The sequence below is a fragment of the Mastigoproctus giganteus genome, chromosome 12 (assembly GCF_048544385.1).
Source record: "Mastigoproctus giganteus isolate SK-2022 chromosome 12, ASM4854438v1, whole genome shotgun sequence".
NCBI lineage: Eukaryota > Metazoa > Arthropoda > Arachnida > Uropygi > Thelyphonidae > Mastigoproctus > Mastigoproctus giganteus.
Window position 1 is genome coordinate 164,817,131 of NC_143586.1, and position 12,106 is coordinate 164,829,236.

The window sequence follows — 12,106 nt, forward strand, 5'->3', positions numbered from 1 at the left end:
TAAAGGTTTGCTTACCTCATTTGCTGCCTCCTTTACTATAATTTGATAGATCCCATCCATCCCAGGTACCTTTTTTTTACGTTTAGCTTCAAAAATTCCTCTTTCACTTTCCTCTCGTTTATCACAAAATCATTCAGCCCCAACCCCTCACAGCTTCAAAAAGGTCTGGCACTACCTTCATTAAAGAATTCCTCATGTGTGAATGTAGATGCAAAATATCTATTCAATTTGTTAGCAACCTGAACAGGTTCATTAACAGTAAATCATCGATATCAAATGGACCAAAGTGATTCAACCCCTTCCTTCTACTGTTAATATAAGTAAAGGAGCCTTTGCTGCTTTTCTTAGCTTTCTTTGCTAGAGGCTTCTCGTAATCTGCCTTGGCTTGCCTAATTTCCTTTGTGATTTGATTGCTGACTAGTTTATATTTACCATGGGCTTCTGTATCACCTGATAATTTATATGCATTTTTCTTCTCTTCAAAGAACCCACATCGTGGTCCATTTAAATCACAGGAGCCCGAATACATTTATTTGAATCATTAAAAAGCTACTAGAAACATTTTTGAGTAACCTTAACTTTTGGTGGTCCATCTGAAATTACTTCACGAGTTGAGAAACGTTGCTCTACAGTTAATGTGGGAACACGCTACGTGTGGGCTGCTCGCGACTCCAAAACACTAAAAGAAAATCACGCCGGTTTAAATTTTAAATCATTAAGTCTGCCTTCAAAAACCACATTTCCACCAGGGTCGATATCAACCAATGTGATTCAACCCCTTCCTTAAACGTTAACCCTCTAAAAGCTGATTATCTCTAATGTTTCGATGATCTCTTTGCGATACACAGAACGATCGTGACTTATTGATTCGTGCAAGGATTTGAGGAACGTGTAGATGAATGTGGGATACGCGGTGACGATAAACCCCCTAAGCACTCTAAGTGGAGGGCAGTTAATCGTCACGCCGAGTGGATAACTGGAATCCAAATAGTTCCCTTTTTATTTCATGCGTTTTGAGCTCCTTAGATAGAAAATAAAAGTATTTTTAGATTGAAAAGCTTACTTAACTTGAAAAGTCGTCACTCTTAACTTGATTGAGAACGAACCTTTTTACCTGGCCACGTTTATTTCGGAATCTTTCTCATTAAGACCGCATCCACTAGGCTGGCATTGATGTGCACTCACCATTAGCGGTCCTGCTTAATGTGACGAATTCAGCGTGCTTCCTTCCTATGTGCAGCTTATGATCAAAGAGCTCTTGTCAGAGGGGACAAAGCCAGTCTTATATTTCTCTGGAAAGAGGGGCAAGCAAACTGGGAAAGGGATAAGTTGTTTTTTTTGAAGTAAATGGTACAATTTAAATGGATACTGAGATATGTTTTTTATTAGTAGAGGGAAAATGGAAAAGATTCTTGAAAAAGCAGTTTACCGCCATATTTTTTCTCAGGAAAAAAAAGGAGAAAAAGAAATTTGCTCTTAAAAAGTAAGTCTTATCTTACACACAGGAAAAAAAACTGTTTTAGAAGTAAGAGGGAAGGAAATATATTTAAATTATTCTCCATCAAGGACCTGTCACTTCCAGACCTACTTGCACGTGCATTATCTCACTGGGGAGGGGGGCTGGAAACACTACGTGGTAGTGGAAAGCTTCGTCTTTAAAGAACTGAGAAAACATTCCGCTTTTACTTATCGATCTTGAAGACTTTATTATATAATCCTGAGAGCATTCTAGGATCTCGTGCAGCAAAAATATACTCCCGAATTCTTTTTTTCTCTCCTTCCTTCCTCCCGCTCCCCCATCTTTTCTACGTGCTCCTCATCGGAGTGGAAAGATGTTTCATCATTGGGAAACTTGTCTTCGTGATAGCGTGGCTCCAGCCGTATCGCCAGCTGCCGCTTATCAACGTATCCCTCCCACTGCAGGGCACCACTGAGCGGTAAAAACTCAAATGAAATTCCAGCTTTAAATATAAAGAGTTATCTCGATGGTTTCGTATGTGACTGGAGACTGTGCTCGAGGGTAGGTCCCTGTTATTAATCATAGTTCCACAACGGTACTGATTCATGCGCGCTTAATCTTAAATAGTGGCACGGTGCATTCCTTGGGGACGAAACACTGCTGTCCGACCCACCGCCGACAGATAACAGCGTCGGATGTAATCTCTGCTTCAAGTGACGTCTATTGATCGGACTGTTCATGCAAAACAGGCATACCCCCCCTCCTTCTCCTCTCTCTCTGGCTGACATCGAAGTCTTGACGTCACACAAGCAGTAGCGACTGGTGTCTGTGGCTACGACCTAATGGAGACACCACTCCATTCCAAAAGGCTATCTCTCTTGGTGTTGTCAGTTAAACAAGACGAACTGTGAGTTCAGATGGGGCAGACATTTGCTACAGCTGCTGTTCTATTTGTCACACTCGTCCTATGAACAGCCCACCAACCGACAGGTAGCACATGACATGCTCTGCAAAGACTACTGTCAGCTGTCGCTTCAAAGGAAACCACAAAAAAAGAGGTTTTTATGTGGCTTTAAATAACAGGTCAGTGTCTTTGTGGCTGTTGGGAGGGCAAATAAAAGCGGCAGAGTGTGTGTATCAAAGTGGAAGAAAATGGTGTAAAAGAAAAAAATAAAACGTTCGAACAAAGGGAAGAGTGTAAATACAAAACAGGACAAATGTCGTTCTGTAAAATGAGTACCACGAAGTGCTAAATAAACGCGTGGAAGTATGCGCAGAAGTTGAGGTTTTAGGATTGGGCTAATTGAGTCCAGTAGGTATTCATTTCTTTCCATCGCATATTAATATTTCCAGAAAAGTTACAACCTTCTCTTTAAGAAATATTTTCATAAAATACTCAAAAATAATATTGCGTATTTATTATTACAAGGTTGCAAAAAAATCGGCAGCCATCGTTATCGATTAGCAATGAATATGAATTATAATGATCAATATATTGCAGATCATCACATTTGGCTCTTGGATGCAGTTACTGGGTTGCAGGCAGGCAGCTGTTTGTATTTCTCATCATTTGATTGGAAATGCGACTCCTCTAGGCTTCAGAGTTGAACAACCGCTTGCAATCAATGTTGTGATAATTTATGAGGTGAAGGGATGCATTGGGGAACATTCTGTCCATTTTTTTTGTCTGGAGAGTTTGGATTTGAATTGTTGTTGGTTTCTTGAATTTTCTCTGCTGGTGGTGGGGGCTATTATGTTGGCTAAGTTTGGTGAATCGGTTGCAGAAGTAACTAACTTGGCAAGAAGCATGACTCCAAACTCGTTGAGCATCTGTAGCAGAGGCTTTGTTTTTAAGTTTTTATAAAGCTGTTGCCTGGATATTGTATGGGGAAAACGAAGTTTACTCTTCAGCCATCTAAGAACCCAATACTCTAGGGCAAGGAATTTCTTGACGGTAACTTGAGGAGCACCAGACCACATTTCGGAGGCATAAGACAGAATGGGAAAAATGCATCTTTGAAGATGGTTTATGACTGTTTTTCTATCTTGAATCGCCGCTGTTTCCTGCTTGATCAGCCATTTTGCTTTTTGAATTTTTTTAGCAATATATACATAGTGAGAATTAAAGGAAAGATTTTTGTCAAAACAACTCCTAGGTCTTTGTGAGCATATACGTTGGGAATTGAAACATATGCAATTTTAATTTCTATGTGGTTTGGTTGTTTCTGTAAGGAATAAGTTATTTGAGCAGATTTGTTTGTATTTATAGTCAGATTGAGATTCTTCAGATACTCGATGATTCCGCACATCTGTAAGTTCGCATCATCGCTAACCTTGCAAATGCCATCACAGGATTTGGAAATAATAAACAACTTTAAATCATCGCCATAAGCCAGCAGATTTGGATTTTCTTGTAGAAGTGGTTGTAGAGATGCTGAAAATATGGTACTGGAGAGAACACCTCCTTGAGGAATGCCTGTTGTAGTTGTTGTGACGAGAATATTATCGGTATTAGTGGGGACGATGAGATTTCTGTGGTTTAGGCTGTACTCTAGATAGGATATAACCATTGTGTCAACGAGGAAATGATTTTTCAGTATTTCAATGTCTTTCTTGTAATCAATGTTGTCGAGTGCACCTTTGATGTCTAAGTAAAAGACATCGCATTGTGCTTTATCCTGAAACGCAGTTTGGATGCACACAATGGTGTCAGCTAGTCTTTTTGTTGTGGAGCGCCCTGTAGGACCAAAATGCATGTTGACACGTGCATTAGCGAACATCGCATCCTGAAGATATAGCAGCATGATCTTATCAATAATTTTAGCGATTATTGACGATACAGCAATTGGACGATCGCTTATATGGTTATTACTACTAGCCTGTTTTGGAATCAGGGTAATTCTAAAAGTCTTCCATAGTCTTGAAAGGAATGGCTGGGAGATGCAACTGGAAATAATATGAACTAAAGAATCAATGATGAATACACTGGACATCTTAATAATAAAACTAGTGATGCCGTCAGGGCCTTCACTACTATCAATTCGTAATGCTCTTTTCATACTTTGTGTGCTGATTAAGTGCCGTACTTCTTCCACTGCCTCTGGCATTTTTGTTTTCCTTTTAAAGTATCGTTTTAGATGGGATTTGAACCACGGTTTGGATTGAAAAGAAACTCTTACGAGTTTGGATGCCGACTCTGTTTTTAATGGATTCAACCATTTTATTAGTAGAAACGTGGCGTCCTGAATAGGTATATTTTTGAGAGAATCCCACGGGTAATATTTCAAGAGCTGTAAAAACTTTTCTTTCTGAAAAAATTTAATTGATGATATTCTTCTGGTGATTTACAAAGGAGGACGAGGATTCCCACAACAAATTGCTCTTGCAGGTCTATACTTTTGTGGTCAGATCTAAATGTAATCTGCTGCTACGTTTTTATTGAAGTTGAAGATTACAGTAAACAAGATCAAGCGCTTGATTACCTCTTGTAACAGGGACGTTGATTATTTTTTAGCTCCTAGAACTAATAAGGAGTCGGACAGCAGCTTCATTTGTAAATTATATTTGGGCAGGGGGAGATTAAAGTCGCCAATTATAATTATGTTAGATTGAGACTTACGAACAGTGGTAATCCAGGTTATTACTTCATTAATGATGTCATGCATGGCGTGTAGTTGAGATTTTTCGGCAGTAGGAAAACATCCTGAAGAGGCTCCTGCATCCATGTTTCAACTAAACAAATTATGTCATGAGTTTCTTCGACCAAAAGTGCTATAAGCGTACACAGTTTATTTTTTACACTTCTTACTTTATGAATTAAAATGCAGATGAAAGTAGGTGTTCGAAGGATGTTTGTAAGTATTAGGAGGAAGGATAAATGATGGACTATGGTGCGAACCCGGACTGCATACACTGCAGCAATGACACCAGTTTTGGTGAGAAAATGGATACCTTTTTTTTAGAAATAGGTGGAAGTCCGATGCTCCATCTTATGAATATGGGGGATGGTCTAAGATTTCAAAGCCGCACTCTTGCAGTGCAGGCATGGCAATGACAGACTTGTGAGGTGGCGTGTTGTCTTGGTGGAGTAGGACTCCTTTGCTGCGTTTTACTCTGTTTCCACGAAACCACCTCAAAAGGTTTGCGTAATATGCTCCTGTGAGTTTCTGAAGACATTCCACTAGAAACACTTCATCAGTATTCCAAATCAACTCCATCACTTTGTCAACAGAAGGAATCTACGTAGCCCTCATTGGAGGGGAGAAGAGCTGTGCTTCTATGTTTGAACTGCTCCTTTGTCTTTGGCTGAAAGTGATGGACCCAAAAGCTTGCAAGGAAATTTGCTGAATCTTCTTGAGAACGATACGTGTTCACTTCAGTTAGACCATTCTTGTGCGTTTTTGATCTGCTCTCAACAGCTTTTGGACCCATATTGCTGACGCTTCTGTTATTATGTAGTACACACACACATTCAGATGAGATGCTAAAGACTCTGTCCTGAACTGTTATTCGCTTAACACTCATCACCAGATCATGCACACTGTCAACAGCTTTACTTCTAGAGTGGTGAATGTTGCAGGTCTTCCATAGGGTGGGTCACCTTCCAGGCTCTCTCTCTCCTTTCCTCGTTTAAATTCTTCTGTCTACTTCTTAACCATGGAATGAGAAGGGGCATCCTCCTCCAATGTTGCAACCATATCCTTATGAATTGACTTTGGCGTTAGCCCCTTTTTTTCCCAAATGGATGACTGCATGGTGAATGATTTGTCCATCTTTTCTCATTCACACAACTTGGTTGTCTTCAGGACCAATAATTAAAAAAAAAAAGCATTATTTAAACTTGGTAGGTTGCTATTTGAAGTGTTATACATGAAGTACAGAAACTTAACACTGCACCATTGCTCTTTCATACTCAGGGCACGAGGTTTTCAAACCTGTTATATTTGGTAATTTTATTGTAAAAATGCCAATAAAAAACTTCCCAAAACACCCCAAAAAGCCATGTTGGGAATAATTCTGGATGATATTTGGAGTCCAAGGAAATCCGTGGGCAACGAAGTTTGTTACATTCGTTACAAAGTTTGTTGAAGGAATTGAGTCAAGGTAAGAAAGTCTCTGCCTTTTGCTATTCCACTGAATGCACTCAGATATTTGCCTATCTTGCCTTATATTAAAGGAAAAGGTGATAAAAAAGCAAATGACGTATCCAATTCTACCATCTGCCACTTCAGCACGAAAATGTGTCACCCGCAACATGTGTTGCCTTTTAGACGCATCAACAACTTAGCCCATATTGCGCTGTGTATATTATGTCTGTAAATCGCATGTGTTTTGTAGCCGATTTGTCTGTTTGCTGGAAATAAAATCCGAGTTTCCGGGAGAAAAATCTCTGCCACGTTTTCGCTTGTTTATTGCAGCAATATATTCCTGGTGGGTTCAACTTGAGCCACTTGTTGCTTCAGGTGTAATGCTGTTGTGTATGACCTCCAGTAAGTTCAAATACAGGTTGAGGGGTTTCTTTTCTTCGTTTATTTTTAGGACAACGACCACAGCACTTGCAGAACTCTTTGCTATGAATCCTTGTTGTTTTGCTCCTAGCCTGTTAAAGTGAGATCACAATTAACTCATTGATATCGGTGTTGTGATATAGGTTGTAAGTCATCAGTGAAGAAACTGACTATATAAATTTCTTTTTTAGATGCTCTGGTAATTGTTTTGTGGCTCGCTGAGAGACGATGAGGACATCTAAGCTACTATATTTCGGGATAAGATAAACATTTTAAAGCCACCCACATACAAGATGAAGTTTTCGCAGGATGGCAGAAACGAGTCCACAGCCGCGGCAAAGAGTTTTCGAGAGAATGCGTCTTCGTGGGACGCCTCTATTCGTAAAATGATGTGAATAGGTTTTATGGATAACCTGGATTTGGCGTCTTAGAGGAGATTGGAAAGAACGTTTCCGTTATCCTAAAATGTTGCTGTAAGATCTGAATCCTGTCATAGGCTGCTTTTATATCGAGAAACACAATGTCCAGTTATTCCTTTTTATCAAATGCTTTCTGTATTCTAAAAAAAGTTTCAAGGAGGTTATCGATCTGTTGCGAATTACTGTATGAATTATGCAGGTCTTGTCCAAAGACATCTGCATTCATGATCTGATGATAATCAGTGGGCCAAGTTCAAACCAAGTAAAACAACCCCATACCCTCACGGAATTTTATTCTTGGTACAATAAGAAAGCAGTTTGGGTGGGCTTAGATTTCTACCAAATCTGTCCGTCTTGTGATGGATTGCAAGGGTTGCAATGCAACCGTTGTAATCCATCCTATCTTACAATCTCTTTTTTTATGGTTGTTCAAATGTCGGCATTCTCTAAGAGTTATTAATGGTGGCCTGCCTACCTTGGAATGAACAGTAACCTTCTTCCACTAGAGTACGATGTTAACGGTTGATTTCGGGTATCCACCCTCTACTACCTGGAAAATGGACATGCCCTTTATTTGGAAACCCACTATTACATTTTTTAATGAAGAAATCAAGGTCCTCTTCTCTTTACACTGTTCCATCTACCTGTTCTCGAGTGTAAATGCTTTTTGTAGTCTACTCTTAACCGGTACTGCCATCTGTTGCTCATGCGACCTCTGGAATTGTCGTCACAGAGCGATGTTCATGAAACATTGTTTTAGCGCAAATGTTTTTAAGGTAGGAAGGCCACTCGTTAAATTACAATTGCTATAAATCGCACGCGGGTTCTTCTGATACTGAAGAATAAAAGAACAGTCCCCAATAAAAATGGCAAAAAATTTCCTTTATTCTACACGAATCTGTATTTTCACTTTGCCAGAGACCTACTTTAATAGTATTTCTTAAAGAATCAAATTTCTTGAAAAATTTGGATGTATACAAAATATTGACGTCCAGTTCCATTTAATTTCGGAAGCCCACTTGCTGTTATCAAATGCAACACGTTCTTCGATTTTTCGTGGAAAAATACCATTTATGGCTACTACGAAGTAGAATATTTTGATGGCTCGAAACTGTATTCGTTGGTATATACTCGGGCCATATTTCAATTTCCACCTGTGCGCACTTCGCAATACCTTGGGAACAGTTCTGGAACTGTTCAACGAAAAGAACAGCGCTTGAGTAAATATTAAAAGATATATTTGATAAAGTGTTGGAAAGAAGATATTTGAAACGCTGAAAATGTTTGAGCGAATGTGAGTTAAGGAAATACGAGAGAGAGGGGACCCTATGGCTCAAATGACTCTTAAAATAAGGCCCGTTGCAGACGAGGGGCAGTTCTTATTGCCCCAACCAGTAAAGCTAAAGACACTTCGCACCTCTTTAATTTTTATTGATTTGTTCGGGCAGTAAGTACACTGAGTGGTTCACTCCGTGGCTGAGTTAGTCGGTCTCAGGCGTACATAGTAAGGAAAAAACAGACAAATCAACCATAGAACACACGCAATTAACAGACATATCACACAGCACGGCAGACGAATTTAATTATTCGGATGGCCTAAAAATAATAGTAAAATAGTACACTGAGTGGACAGAAATCATGGGATACTACCTAGTAACGGGTAGGCCCACCTTTCGCCTGGATAAGGGAAATCACACAACGAGGCATTGAGTCCACTAGTTCACGAAAGCATTCCATCCATGCTTGCTGCACCGCTGTCCATAATTCCGTTGCATTCTTGGGTGGACGATCCACAGCTCGAACGGACCTTTCCACAGCACCCCAAAGATGCTCCACAAGGTTTGTTCATTTCTGGTGAACGGAGAAGCCGTTCCATGGTGAGAAAATCTGCGGAATGCTCTTTGAACATGTTCTAGTCACCACGGCTCTGTGGGGAGGTGCATTATCCTGCTGGAAGAGTCCATTGCCCTGTGGGTACACGATGATAATGAAGAGATGCAGATGGTCTGCAAGGATGGATACGTAATCTGGACCGTTCAGAGATGCGTGTAGACGTACCAGAGGTCGCGACGTGTGCCAGTTGAACACGCCCCAAACCATTACCCACCGTCCACCTGCTGAACAGATCCTTGTTAACATAACGGGTGCATAAATTCGTGCGGTTTCCCCCAGATACGCACCCTATCGTCCGGTCGAAATAACTGGAAACGGGACTCATCGGACCAGGAGACCTGTCTTCAAGAGACGTAGAGTCCTGTGTTGCGGTGTTAGCAATGGGACTCTGGTGGGTCGGCGGGTCATGCGGCTAATGATTGCCTGATGGTCTTGGTGGAGACCTTTCTGTCATCTCTCTCGTTGAAGTCGGCCGTGATTTGTGCCACTGTCGCTCTCCGGAAACAATGCGAGACAGCGATGTTCATCCATCACCTTTCTCCGCCCACAGCGCTGTCCACGATGAGGTTATTCCGGAAATGGCATTTCCAGTACACTCTTGTCGAAAGGGGATAGTGCAATTTCTGTACCACATCCGCAATAGAGAGACCCATGCGTCGGGCACCTACTATCATCCCTCTTTCGGTTAACTCACAACATTTATGCATACTGACATCGAATTACTGTCTACGTGAATGTAGTGATGCAATGTACCTGCCAAGTAGTGGGTTCGTCCACTAGTGAGAGGGGTGACAGCATTGCCTTGCCTAGATATCCCATGAATTCTCTCCTTTCAGTGTACTACCTCATCCGCTTTTCTCCATCTCATCTGAAACAGTATTCCAAGATGGGCTCTAGATAGTAAATGAATGCCCCATTGAGTTAGACTGTTATTGCCAAAATTTTTAGGTAAGTTCTTATATCTGTATGCATAAGGGCCTATTATTTTCACCATGTCTGTCTATCCGTCCACATGTAACAACTCAACTTACAGTGGACGGATTTCATGAAATTTTTATATTTAGTTCTTTTGGAATCGGACAAATAGAAATTAAGCAGTTTCTATTTCTTTATTATCATAGATTAAAATAATTTTCCTCCTAGTGATATTTATTCAGCCAATGGGAGAAGAGAGAAAATACGTAATAGAAGCTTTTTTTACCACAGTAAAACAAGCTTCTGTTTAAGCGTGGTCACGCGCTATGTTTATCTAACATGACCACGCGGTACCATGCTTGATTTACATATGTAGCGTATTTATGTATTCATAGCAGAGGAAGAGAGACACACAGTGTCGAAAGCTTCTGCATTTTATTTTACTTTATCAAAAGGGGGAAACCCTCTAGTTATTATTATTCTCCTTTTTTTTTTTATATAGTCTGTATGTGGAAAAAATAAATTCGTAGATTAAATGTAGTTTTAATTTACTTTTAACTTTAAAAAAATGGAAGGCGCCAGAAATACAACGCACTGAGAAATACATTGCCCCTCTTGTTACATAACTGTCCTCAGTGGAAAACGTGTTTGGTATAAGTTTAAAATTTGTTTGAAATCAAAGATTGTATTTGATTATTAAGGATTTCTGAATCCAAACTGTTTGAAATTTGATAATTCTAAGGACTAATCCCGATTTAATTTGATCAAAAACCATTCCATTTCTTTGGAACAACTTAATCCCGTTGTTATGCAAAATAAATACAAATTAGATGGATAAAAACAGGACGAATCTAAAATCTTCCATCAACTGGCAGTCAGAATTTCTGTTATCTCAGTTGCAGTTGAAAGTTTTCCATTTTAAAAGCAGAAGATCATTGAACCATGTGTAGAAGGGTGTTCAGCCGAATGACCTTTTTGACTTATCAGGCATCAGTATCTGCAAGCTGATTTACATCCTCCATTTATCTGTAAGCGAGGTATCTTCACGATGGTGAGATCAGAGGTCAAAGGTTCCGCTTCATTAATTCGATCGAATGTCAAATTTCTTTGGGTTCCCTGACCTCATTGTCACGGCACGGGTCGTCCAGCTTTGCCGATAACGCTACCTTTCGGAGTGCGCATTTATTAGTCCGTTGTTTCATAATGGCGTGTTGAGGAGAAGAGTGGAGCACGATGACATCACTGAGAACACGTGTACGACACTTCCTGGTTTCGGATGGGTGGCTACCATTTAGCGTGTTAGTATGGTAATGAGAAACAGACAGGCTGGACATGTTTATTGTGTACACGTGCGTTGCATGCGTTTGTTTTCCCTAGGAAAGTTAGTATCGAATCTAATGGGACCTCACGTGGAGATATCAGAGGGACTGGACCATTAAAAGTCTCGCGCGTTTATCTTCTCCACGTGGGGTTCTCGTGTGAAACACACCCAAATGACTTTTTTCATTCGCTTCCAACGGATCCGGTCTACTCGACATTCAGATAAAAACCATACAAGGCCACCCTCCCACTGGGTTTGCTTAACTGCATTCTCCGTCGTCCCTCTGTAGTGGGTAAACCGCTTGCCACTGGTTGGAAAGATGCGGCTTCGAATCCTGTCCTTGACCACAGGAATTTGGTGTGCAGTCCAGAGTTCTTCCATATTTGTGTCGAGTTTTTGAACCCACAACCGGCCTGTCACTCACTCAGGACTCGGGTGAAGACGACGTCCAAAAGTGGAAGAGGTTGGACTGGACATTTTGAGTTTGACTTCTTATGGCCTCCATCTGAATCAGCTAATTTACTCGGATCTTTCTTCCTGTTCCACTTAAGGATTTCATTTTTAACGATGCCCCGCGCATGCTGTAGAGTCC